This window comes from Callorhinus ursinus, unplaced genomic scaffold, assembly GCF_003265705.2.
Source record: "Callorhinus ursinus isolate GAN/ISIS: 27379988/994484 unplaced genomic scaffold, GSC_fseal_2.0 scaffold12, whole genome shotgun sequence".
Lineage (NCBI taxonomy): Eukaryota > Metazoa > Chordata > Mammalia > Carnivora > Otariidae > Callorhinus > Callorhinus ursinus.
Window position 1 is genome coordinate 70436144 of NW_027397074.1, and position 13233 is coordinate 70449376.

General features: G+C 48.8%; 1 pseudogene; it reads right to left on the reverse strand.

Annotated features, from left to right (window-relative positions):
- Positions 1 to 7447: 7447 nt before the first annotated feature.
- Positions 7448 to 9460, reverse strand: LOC112810904 (large ribosomal subunit protein uL6 pseudogene; annotated as a pseudogene).
- Positions 9461 to 13233: the final 3773 nt, after the last annotated feature.

Sequence of the window (13233 nt, forward strand, 5' to 3'; positions counted from 1 at the left end):
CTGAGTCTGTCCCCCCCACCCCTGCCCTTGCTTTAGAGGGAAGGTGTTACCTTATATCCATTGTTGGCTCCCCAGCTCCTAAAGAAGCTCTGCTAATGTTTCCCGATAGAAAAAAAACGGTAAACACTAAGGTGGTGGATTCTGTCACAAGCGATTCTGAGGACCAGGGTGAGCATCAGGCTTAGTTGGGGTCCTGGAAGATAGAGATTGAGTGAAAGAGATGATCTCAGAGGGCGCTGGGTGGCTCAGTTGGTTAGGCGACTGCCTTCGGCTCAGGTCATGATCCTGGAGTCCCGGGATCGAGTCCCGCATCGGGCTCCCTGCTCAGCGGGGAGTCTGCTTCTCCCTCTGACCCTCTTCCCTCTCGTGCTCTCTATCTCTCATTCTCTCTCTCTCAAATAAATACATAAAATCTTTTAAAAAAGAGAGAGATGATCTCAGAATTGTAGAAATTTATGATCTAGGGGCACTGGCTGGCTCAGTTGGAAGAGCATGACTCTTGATCTCCGGTTGTGAGTTCAAGCCCCACATTGGATGCAGAGATTACTTAAATAAAAAAAAACAATGTGATCTGGGAAGTTACACGTGTACCCTTGAAATACATAGCTTAAGGTTTTACGAAGACACAGCAGCAAGGGCAAAAAATGCATATCTAGATCTTCTCATTTATGGACATAGATAAACTCAAAACATTTTTTAAAAGATTATTTATTTTGGGGGGAGGGACAGAGGCAGAGAGAGAGAGAGAATCTCAAGCAGAACTGCTCCCCCCCCCCCCCCGCCCGCCCACTCAGAGCCCTAGGCCGGGCTCGATCCCAGAACCCTGGGATCATGACCTGATCTGAAACCAAGAGTTGGATGCTTAAGTGACTGAGCCACTCAGGTGCCCCAACATTTTTTGAAATAGGTAGCAAGTCACATGATTCAAAAGTCTAAATTGATTATAATGACTACTCTCCTTTTCCTCCTACCCCAACTACTCCTCCCCCTTCATGTAGACAACCAACTCTATTCCTTTCTTTTGTGTTCTTCCAGAGATATATTATGCATGAGCCAGAAAAAATAACATGTTTTAGTTATAATTTATTGCATACATATGTGTGTATATTATTTATATATTAGTTATATATATTATAGCAGAAAAATATAACATATGTAATATATATGCTTTTTTATGAATTGATTCTGGCTGGGATGCCAGTAATATAATAGGCCATCAATTAGAATCCAACATTTAATAAGCTCACTATGTGCACAGGGTTTTTTCGAAACTGGACCCCAACATGAATGTAACAGAAAACTTAAACCCTGTCTGTAAACAGCTCCCACTTAGGATTGGTTGAGATCTGTCCTATTTCAGCCTACATCTGGGAGTAGGCTGGGCAGGGAGTGGGGACTAGGGAGGTCAGTAGAGGAAGTAGGGTGGAATTCAGTTTTAAAGGAAAATTAACTGCTTTTCTCTACCTCATGTCCCTGGAAACTCACCATAAATCGAGTCATTGTAAAGCAGATCATATCTTCTTCATAAAAATAATGAAGCAGTTGGAGGTTACAGCCTAAGTAAGGTCTTGGCATCTAAAAACACAGCTATGACTGGAGATGTCATAAGAGCAAAGAACTATAAACCTTTATAATCACTTAAAATAATAAAATTATGCTCCCAAGTATTTTACAAATGTACATAAATGTACCAATCATATTGATTACAAAAGGGTTCCAATGAACCATAAAATGTACATGCAGCACATAAAAAGTACAGCATTTCTGCTTCATAAATCTTCCCTAGGACTGATATATTGCTTATGATAAGCATTAATTTAAAAATTAATTAACAATAATTCTCATTGCCCTTCACAGACGTTAGAAAGGCTTTTGAGAATAATTTGAAGATATTTTGAGATAATAATTAGGAAACATTTTTTATTTAATAATTCAATAAATTTTGAGATATTTTCGGCATCCAGAGCTCATTAAAAACTTATCCAGGAAAGTCTGAACCACTGCCTAATCGTTCCCCCAGTAAATTTTCTTTGATGGAAACAGAGATGTTCAAAATCACCCCTTTGATCTTTGAGCATCACCCTCAAAATGGCAGCGGCTCATTCAGCAGGCAAAAATTGTGAACACAAACTTTGTGTTAAACACTGAGGGATTCAAAAGAAAAAGGAGTACGATGTGGTCTCTACCTGGGAGAACTCAGAGTGGGCTGGACGTAGTAACCACAGCAGCTGCCTTTTGGAATGTTTATTAGGTGCCATGATAAGGTAGTCGTTAACTCATTCCATCTTCACACTAGAAGGAAGGTACTCCTTTGTATGCGATTCAGAGAGAAGGACACATTAAATTTACCCGGATGTTATAGTTTGGACTGCATCTCAAAAAAAAAACAAAACATGTTGAAGTCCTAACCCCCAGCATCTGAAGATGCAACCTCATTTGGAAATAGGGTCATTGCGGATATAATTAGGTAAGTAAAAAGGAGTTTATACTGGCGTGGGATTGGCCCTTAATCCCATAAGCTTGGTGTCTTTGTAAGAGGAGAGACACAGAGCAGAATGCCGTGTGAAGACAGAGACCGTGCGGGAAGACGACCGTATGAAGAGAGAGGCAGAAACTGGAGCAATGTGTCTACAAGTCAAAGATTGCCAAGGATGGCCAAGGATGGCCAGCCATCACCAGAAGCTAGTTGAGAGCCATGAAACAGTTTTCCCTTGCCCCCAAATAAAAATCAGTATCACCAACACCCTGATTTCAGACTTCTGGCCTCCAGAACTGTGAGGCAATAAATCTCCAGTGTTTTTAGGCCGCCCGGTTTGTGGTGCTTTGTCAGAACAACCCTAGGAAATGAACATCCTGGGTTACATAGCTAGTGAGGCGGACCCAAGCTGGGTCTGACTCTTGAGCCTGCGCTCTTAAGTGCCATCTTGAGGGGTAGGAAAGGGGGCACAGGGGGCAGAGGCTCTGTGGGGGACAGAGAGGAGCCATCACCTCTGCCCAAAGACGGGACTCTAGGAAGCTTCTCAGAGGAGGGAATTTTGAGCCAGATCTCAGCGGTTAAGCAGGCATTTACCAGGGCCAAGTGGGTGGTGGTAGGTCACGCTGGGCAGAAGGGTCCGCATGTAGAGGGAGAAGTGACTGCACAGGAGGGAGCTAGGGAGATGAAAGCAGGTGCATGTTGCCGGTGCAGGTGCTGGTGGTACTTTTTGCTCTTAAAAAGAACTCCTTATAAAGGGAGGACTCAGTCCCATTTCTTTCCTTCCCCCTCTGTTACCTCCTTGCTGGAGTTGAGGCAGAGGTCCCTTCTGAGGGCCTGTCCAGCCCCGCTGGCCTTCCTAGGCTCACTCTTCTGCCCTTGGAGCCCCTTTCCTCACCCTCCCTGTGGCTGACCCCTCTGGGCCTCAGTTTTGGCCTCAGGGGCATCCACCCTCTCTCTGCCTCCAGGAAGCCTTCCTCTTTATCAGTCACCACACTGTTCTCTCCGTGGCACTTCTTAATAGCTCAAACCACCTCATTCTTCATAGCTGAAACCATTACCATGTGTAGGCTCTGTGTTATTGGCACCTTAACCTTAGGCTTCATGTGAGCAGACACCTGATCTAGCTTGTCTCCAGAATTGAGGGCCAGGTCTGGGATTTAGGGATACCTTCTATAAAGAAGGTCTATGAACTTCTAATGAAGTTAGGAATGTCTAATAAACTTAGGAAGAACTTTCTAGCAGTGAAAGCAACTTAAAAAATACAATGGCCCCAGGAGGTCCTATCACTAAAGTGGCTCAGCCGAGGTGCTACAGGTGGGCTTTTGGGCATGGAATCACTGGACTAGTAAGGGAGCCCAGGTCTACCTCAAACCTCATGCTCGCTCCCTCCTGCCTCCTCCTTTCCCTGTCTGCTCAAACACAACTGTCTTTACCCTCCTGGAAGAAGGTGAGCCCTCACTGCCGCCTCTCACCGTCCCTGCTTCCTTGCAGCGCTCCAGCTAAGATGGGTTGCATACACTGTGCAAAGTCCTGGGCTCCCAAATGAGTCTGGAAAACAACGCAGCTGTCCCTGGTCTCGGTTGATCTAGTGCATGCGGGCAAGACCATCTCAGGATTGCAGGCTAAGTGAAACACAGCACATGGAAATGCTCTGTGAATCTCTGAAGTCTACTTGAATGTTCATTATTATCATCCTTTGAGCTCAGCCTCTCTGAAATGTCTCTGTGTGGCTTCTAGAATGTCCAGGTCTTCCAAATAGCACTCTGAGAAGGGGGGAGACTCTAATTCACGCTCATTCCTTTCCTGCGGGGGGAATGTGCGAGTCCGGCAAGGGGACCCCATGTTCTGGGCACACCACACCCACACCATGCAAGAAGGAAAGAGGCACTGAGGAAGGGAGGGGCACACATGTTCTGTAAGGAGCGGGAAGAGGGGCAGGAGTTTGTCAGACAAGCATGCAAGCCTGGCCAGTTTGCACCCTGCACCTTAGCTCAGAAGGAAAATTCTAGGTGAATTTGGAGTAGAAGGGGAAGTTATCTGGTTCAACAGTAAATTAAAATTTTCTACAATGTTCTCTGAAGGCACCATAGGGATATATGAAAAAGGTACAGCAGAACCTCACTGTTCTAGATCTCACCTTTCTGACAAACTCCTCCCTCTGAAATAGAGTCAAAAACTAGGAAGGAGAAAAGGTCATTGATTAGTCAGAAGTATACCACAAAGTACACACATAAATACACATATTTGTGTATTTGCCCTGGGTCTATTTTAATTTGCAGGTAGTTCTAGCAGATTTTATTTTTTTATTTTTTAAAATAATAGATTGTGGGGCGCCTGGGTGGCTCAGTCGGTTAAGCATCTGACTCTTGGTTTCAGTTCGGGTCATGATCTCAGCGTCATGAGAGGGAGCCCCGCATCGGGCTCTGTGCTGAGCGTGGAGCCTACTTAAGAGTCTCTCTCTCCTTCATCCTCGCACTCACTTTCTTAAAAAATAAAATAAAATAGTAGATTGCGGCATATGCTTTTTTTTTTTTTAGATTTTATTTTTTTAAGCAATGCTTACACCCAACCTGGGGCTCAAACCCACAACCCTAACATCAAGAGTCACATGCTCCACTGACTGAGTCAGCCAGGCACCCCAGTTCTAACAGATTTAGATGTTACAAACTTGAAAGAGAGCTACTACTCTGGATGGGTCTATAAACGGTGGTCTAAAATTAGCCTAAAAACAAGGTAGGAGAAAAGGAAATCTACCAAAAATGGTTGTGAAAGAGTCACCTGTGATTTAGCCTGTGGAGCAAATGACCTTATCTTCCTCAATAACTTTTGTGTTGACATCACTGTATGGCCACATCGTACACAGGCCAACCCCTGAGAGCCAGAGAGGTAAAGGAATTTGCTCAAGTTTGCACAGCTAGCCAGGTGGACAGAGTGGCAACCAGATCACCTGGCCCCACCTGGCCCAGGGTTCCTTCCACTGATCACACAGGGCTCCTAACCGAGACTCCACGTTCCCAAGAACACCTCAAAGTCTGTTCAGAGGTCTTCTGTCTGAGACACCGGGAATGTGTGTGACGACTTTTGGAAAGATATCCATCGTAAATGATGATGATGAAGAAAAGATTGGGACCTTCAAAAGGTCCCAAGTGCACCATTGCCCACAAACACGGACAACAGCTCCCTGGAAGCAAAGACTAACCCTGAGGAAGTGGATGGCAAAAGTTTTGCTTTGGAAGAAAGAGCGTCCCCTCCTTTTAGGAGCCCATGCTGACTTTGAGGGTCAGGCCAAGGCCGACTAGGGCAACCAGAGCCAGAGGGTGGTGTCCACAGGAGTGCTGTGCTGATGGTGGGGCAGGCTCTCGATCCCCTGTGATGTGCCAGGGGAGCGTGCAGAACATCTCCTCAGGTATATAAATAACAGACTGCTTATTATTGGGTGTATACAGCCACATTATTTTAATTCAGCGATCCTGCCCCCGGCAGTGGGCATCCTGCCAGTCTGCATTCCCACATCCTGCTGCCGACTCTGGGCCCACCCGTTTCTATATTGAGGAGCTCGTCTCCATAAATAAAGAACAGGAGTCAGGCACGAAAGAAAGGCCATTTGGAGCACTAGGAAGGCTGTCACATGGGCCAACAAAGGGCAGGAAGTGCTGGGCGGTGGCCCTGTGTCCGTCCCTAGGCCCAGCTCACCTGGCTGGGCTGTAGGGTCTTTGTGCAACAAATGTCAGGCCCAAGTCCTGAACTTCCTGTCATTTGTCAGGCTGTGCCGTGACCCAGAGTTCACCAAAAGGCTTGCTGCTCCCAACAATACACACATACATCCTTTGGAAAAATTCTCTCTCTCTCTCTCCTGTCCAGGCAGTGATGGCTTTTTATGGAAGTAGCTGGGGGGATCCAGGGCTGAGCCATGGAAAGTTTTGGTTGTATTTCTTTTCTGAAGAAGCCGGGCTCAGACAGAGCAGGGAGAGGGCAGAATCCCAGGGGCAGGAGACAGAAAGAAGCTCTGGGGTCCCACCGCAGCTCCGCTCCTGACTGGCTCAGAACTCTGAGGCCATGGTGTAGGGCTATCTGCTTCTGTGACCCATTTGCCTTCTGCTCCTGAACAAGAATCCAAAGTTTCCATCCCACCTACCTCCCCTGGGACCCTAGGACTTCTCTGCCTCTGAGTAGGCTGCAATCAGTGTCAAGAATACCTGTGTGCCTACGGAGGCAAGCTTCCTGGAGCAAAAATCAGGCCATGTGTCTGAAGCAGAGGTGACAGGATTGGGAGCCATGTCCCTGGCTCCCAGCTGCATCTTGTGTGAGGAGACTCTGGTCGCTTCTCCCGGCAACAACCAAAGACATTAACCACCCATTCTGCTCACTGGAGCTGTGCTCAGCTGGCAAGGGGCTGGAGATAGGAGCTCCCAGACACTGGATGAACATTGGTAAAGTGGTCAGCTGTCCCCTGTGAACTGAAGAAAAAGAAATGTGATGTATTTTCCAAAAGAAAAGAAAAGAAATGTGATATATTTTCCAGCTTGCTAAATTTATTCCATTGAAAGTACTTTCACTCTGAGGTTGTTCTGAAATGAAAAAAAATGTGGATTTTCCCATACTGCTAAGCTTCTTCAATTTTAAGGATTGTCCTTTATGCTGCCATTATGTTCTTCCTTCTTTCCTAATGTTACTTACTTAGTGTTAAAATGTACTTTTGGGGTGCCCGGGTGGCTCAGTTGGTTGTGCGACTGCCTTTGGCTCAGGTCATGATCCTGGAGTCCTGGGATCGAGTCCTGCATCGGGCTCCCTGCTCAGTGGGAAGCCTGCTTCTCCCTCTCCCTCTGTGCCTGCCGCTCTGTCTACTTGTGATCTCTCTATCTCTCTGTCAAATAAATAAATTAAATCTTTAAAAAAATTGTGCTTTTATGACATCACAGTAATTTATTTATTTTTTCCCCAAATCAGTATAGCTTTTATTGCATATTTAAATACCACAAGTCTGAAAAATCATCCGGCATCTTTTGCTGTTTCTGTAGATGGACAACTCAGATCTTATTCATCAGCCTGCTGAACTGTTCCTTTTTCAGAAACATAGATACCATCCAAAAATTCTCTGATATCCTTGTTTTTAACAGTTGTGGCTTGCTGAATCAAAGCAGCTGAGTTCGATACAAGTTCAATGTCATTTCCTTCAAGAATTAACTCATCTTTTTGGGCTTGAGATACAGAACAAGCAACACCTGGCCTCATCTGAACCCTGCGGATGTATTTCTCACCCAAGAAATTTCGGATTTCAACAAGAGAACCATTCTCCTGAATAATAACGTTGATGGGGAAGTGAGCATACACAGACCTCATCTTGTAACGGAAGCCCAGTGTAACGCCCTTGATCATGTTCTGTACATGACTACAGATAGTGCGAACAGTAGCCAGCTCTTTTCTATTTCTCCACCGTTTGTCAACTCAGAGCCTCTACTTTTTCTTTCCAAGAAGACTGAGTTCTACATTGATGTGATTGAAGTCCCTTCGCAGGGTTCCTCTGGGTCCCTTCACAATAACTGTGCGTCCCTTCAGAGTGATGTCGACATTTTCTGGAATGTCGACAGTCTGATTGCTGAGAATGGTCTTTATTCTCGCAGGAGATGCGGCAAAGAGAGCGACATCACAGTAATTTAAAAGTGTTTTTATTTGGGGCACCTGGCTGGCTCAGAAGAGCATGGGACCCTTGATCTCTGGGTTGTGAGTTGGAGCCCCACGTCGGGGGTAGAGATTACTTAAACAAACAAAGTTTAAAAATTTACAAAAAAGTGTTTTTATTTGATGAAACAGAGTTGACAATTCTGTGCTAGCCTTCAATACAAAAACAAAACCAAAAAACCGACCACCGCCTGCAGCTTGCGAGGTTTAAAAGTCTAAGGAGCCAGCCGTGGGGGGAGACTGTGATGGTGACACATTCCAAGGTCTCAAGAGATTCGGTGCCAAAGTGTGGGGCTGAAGTTACTTGTGCTAATGGAGCTCAGAGGGGACACTGGTCAGAGACAGCCGGCTCCACGGTAAGTGCTCAATTAACACTGGCTGAGTAGATGAATGACTGGAAAGCATTGATGAAGAGGACTTAACACAATTGGAGCTGGGAGAGAGAGGAAGTCTTGGCGAGGGGGAGGAAATACTGAATGGTGGCGCCGGTCAGGGGGTCAGCCCAAGCAGAGGGGCAAGGCCTAGCAGAGCATGCTTGTATAGGAGCTTCGGGGGCTGGCCTCACTGAAGCAGGGACAGTACTAATTGGAGTAGTAGATGTTAAATAAGTGGAGATATACCCCGAGAGCCAGACAACCGTATTTAGATTCTATGTAGCCGTTAATGGGGAGCCATGGTAAGTTCTTGAGCAGGGAAGTGTCAGGGTGAAATGCTAGATGAAGGCTATTACTCTGGCAGCGATGTGTAGGATGCTTGGAATCCAGAGCCCGGGGAGCAGAGCTGGTGAGGGCACTGCCAGATGGGAAGGGTCCAGGAGTATGACTGAGATTTTAATTCGGGAGTTTAGGAAAGTTTTGTTGTTGTTGTTGTTGTTGTTTTCTAAGATTTTATTTATTTGACAGAGAGAGATACAGTGAGAGAGGGAACACAAGCAGGCTTCCCGCGGAGCAGGAAGCCCGATGCGGGGCTCGATCCCTGGACCGTGGGATCATGACCTGAGCCGAAGGCAGACGCATAACGACTGAGCTACCCAGGCGCCCCTAGGAAAGTTTTGACATCCCCAAACAGATGGAAATGTGGGAGAGGTAAGAGGTTTGGGATGAGACAGGTGAGCTTGGCTCTGGGTTTGCCAAATTTGAGATGGCCAGGCTTGCAAGTGGAGGTGTCCAGCTGCCCGGGGCTGTGATGAGAGAGCTGGGAAGGGCACCCCCAGCTCACTGACCCCCGGCCACCTTGCCAAGGGAGGGGAGAGGAGAGGCCACCTGGTGCTCCTGTGGCTTGGGCTGCAGTTGGGGGCACCCCCATGGGGGTGCTGGCCCTTTCCGGGAAGCTCTCCAGTGTGACTCAATAATGTGTGGAATTCGGGCCTGGATTAAAGGAGTTGAAAGCTGCCAGGGCAGCCACTCTCTCCGGGAGGGGGACGGTCAGGCAGGCCAGACTGCCCGCTCCAGCAGCTTAGATAACCCTGAGCTATTTCAGGAAGAGAGCCCTAAGAAGATAAACAGGCCAGTGGCCAGCAGATGGACAGATAACCTGCGCTTCCCCGAGGAAAGGCCAGAGAGGGCCCTCTGGGACAGGGTCCTCTGAGATGGGAAGGTGCCAGAGTGCGTCACAGGTGGGGGCTATGGCTCCACCTGGGGAGGGGGCATCTCATCACCCTGGCCCTGTCACGCCCCGGGTGGCAGGCAGAAGTCCCTGTCATTCTGATGGGAAATGGAGACTGGGAGTTCCTTCAAATCCAGGATGCTTGAACCTTATTAGGGGTCCGAGTGCCTAAAACAGCCCCAGGATTGCAGGCTCTTTATGTTTCACTCTTCCAAACTGTTCACGAGTCAGTTGCCTGCCTGCATTTACTGCAGGCACAACCCAGTGTGGTGTAGTGTGTGTAAGTGTGTGGTGTGGTAGGTGTGTGTGTGTGGGTGCACGGGGGGGGAGGGGAGGCGGTTGGTGGTTGTAGACGTTGAGTGTGTGTGATGTGTGGGTGTAATGTGTGTGTGGCATGGGGGGTGGTATGGGGTTGTGGTATGTGTGGTGTGGATATGTGTATGTGCAGTATGTGTGCGCGGTGTGTGGGTGTGCATTGTGTGTATGTGAGGGGTAATATGTGGGTCCAATGTGTGTGTGGACTTTGTGTGTGTGCAGTGTGTGTGTGTGTGTGTGCAGTGGGCATGGGGTTTGTGGGTACAGTATATTGTGGGGTGTGTGTGTAGTATGTGAATGGGGTTTGTGTGTGCAGTGTGTATGTGGGAGGGTGTATGGGTATGTGTGTGCGCAGTACGTGTGTATAGTACATGTGGGCTGTGGGGGGGTGTGTACATGTGTGCATGTTGAGTAGCACGTGTGTGCAGTACCTGGGCGTGGGAGTGTGTGCTCATGGCGTGACTGGAGGGGAGTACCTGGGAGGACAGGCTCCCGGCTCCGCTCCCACCCTCACCCCCTTGGAAACAGAGCTGAGTGGTCCCTGTCCCGTGGTAGCAGGGGCTGTCTGAGGCTGTAAACCATCACAGAAGGCCTCAGGATTCAGTTCCAAGGCTCTTGCAGTCCCCTTGCCCACCTTGCCCTCCCAGGGACCTCCTTGTCTATGTGTTTTCCTGTCTCTGGGCCCCTGCTTATGCCATTTCCTCTCTGTGGAAGGCCCTGCCCATCCTCCCCACCTCAGAAAGCATCCTTGTCCTTGAAGGCTTAGCTCCCGGACACTGGACGGTGACACCTCCGTGGGCGCTTTCCTGACTCAGGCCCGCTGCCCGCTGCCCTCCGCCAGCTCACGCCTCAGAGCTTCCTGCAGAAGCGTGTGCGCCCTTCCTAGGCTTATGGCGGTGGGCAGGGGTATGGCCATGTGCTGCCCCCGCTGCACGGAAACGCCACAGGCATGAGGATGGGGAGCCAGGCCCAGGCTCTGGCCCCCTCACCCTAGGACTCCTCCCTGGGCTTCCTGACAAGACTTGGCTCCATCCCCACACGGGTCCTCGCTCCGGGCACATTTTCCCGTGGCTGTCTTGACAGGACCTCACACGGTGTTCTGCACCTCAGCCCCTGACGTTCCTGCTGGCATTGCCATCCTACCTGCACCCAGGCTGAGAACCCGAGCCTCCTCCCACGGCCCTGAGTCTGTGTGTGTGTGTGAGAGAGAGAGAGTCCAGTCACTGACTGTATCTGTTCTTCTGGTCAGTGGCTGGACTCATGATAAGGAAGATGTCATGATGTCTCTTCTCACTGTCCTCCCGCACTTTAGGTTTTGACCACAACAATACCAGCAAACATTGATGAAGCACCGGTTAGACTCAGGGGGACAGGCTGAGGCCCCTCCAGCTCCTTCACCCCTGGAGACAAGGCTGCAGGGAACATCCAGAGCACGTCCCCCCATGCACCTGGGTGAACATTTCTTTGGGGACCAGGGGACTGGCTCCTGCCCACACACCTCCACAGTGCTCTCCAGAACAGCATGCTGCTCCACTCCCACCCTGCATGTTTTGTTACCAACCCCGGAGCACCTCATGTGGCCCTTAGCTTTCCCCCCCATATAGTCGGTTCACATCTTTTGCCTGTCTTCTGTCGGGCTTGATGCCCTCTCCCTGTTGATTTCTAGGAGTCTTTGGTATATTCCAGATTTTACCCAGAATCGGGATAAACTCTGTTGGTTTTAGACCTGGACATGGCTTCTCCTATTCTGTTGTCCATCTACTAACCTTGTTCATAGTATCCTTCGTTGGCAATGAGTCCTTCATTTAGATGTAATGAAAATCAAACTTTTAAAATTTGGTCTGTGCTTGGGACGCGTGAGTGGCTCAGTTGTTAAGCATCTGCCTTCGGCTCTGGTCATGATCCCAGGGTCCTGGGATCGAGCCCCGCATCGGGCTCCCTGCTCCGTGGGAAGCCTGCTTGTGTTCCCTCTCTCACTGTATCTCTCTCTGTCAAATCTCCTCCCACTCCCCCTGCTTGTGTTCCTTCTCTGGCTTTGTCTCTCTCTGTCAAATAAATAAATAAATAAAATCTTAAAAAAAAATTTTGGGGGTGTGTACTTTTGACGTTTTAAGATGTCCTTTCCAGTTTCTAAGTCATGAAAATATCCTCCCAGGTTTTCTTGTATGAGCCTTACGAGGTTAAAACATTTCTTGTACCAGCCTTATACTTTATCGAGTATTTTCCAAAGTGACGGGTACTCTGCAATACTTGGCAGACACTGTCTTAATAGCCAGAGACTGCTTCAGACCCTTGACATGTATCAACTCATTTAATGCTCACAGCCCTGGGAGGTGGGTACTGTGACTATCATCCCCATGTCACATTTGAGAAAACGGAGGCACCGAGAGGTTAAGTGACTTCTCCAGGGTCACAGAGGTGACAAGTCGAAGAACTGAGGAGTCTGGCTCTGGAGAGCGTGTCTTCGATGTCGGTGTTAACCCGTCTCTCTCAGGTGACCTTCACAGCAGCCCTCAGTGTGATGATTCATTTTATATGTCACTTTGACGGGCTGGGGGATGCCCAGAGAGCTGGCAAATTGTTTCCGGGGATGTTCCTGAGGGCGTCTGCCTTCGGCCTCAGACTGAACGACCCCACCCACTTTGCTGGTTCTCCAGCTTGCAGACAGCAGATGCTGGGGCTTCCTGGTCTCCATCACCACATGAGCCAATTGCTACAGTAAATCTCCTTTTGTAGATACCTCTCTGTATCCTCTTGGTTCTGTTTCTCTGGAGAGGCCTGATTACTCGAGGGTAACGGAATGGGTGCCCCTCCTGGGGATGGGGAGAGTGCCCGGCCCCAGCTCACAGCCCCAGCCAGCGGCAAAGGCAGTCTGAGCTTCCAGCCCGTGCCTTGACCTGCTGCACTGCTGTCTTCACTTCTTTCCCACAGGCGGAGAAAGCCTGAGATGAGGACCTGGATCCAGGCGGCTCCTTTTAGAAAATGATCTCCCCCTCCAAAATAAAATAAATTAAAAAGGGCGCCTGGGTGGCTCAGATGGTCGGGTGTCTGCCTTTGGCACAGGTCATGGTCCCGGAGTCCTGGGATCGAGCCCTGCATCGGGCTCCCTGCTGGGCAGGGAGCCTGCTTCTCCCTCTGCCTCTGCCTCTCTCTCTCTC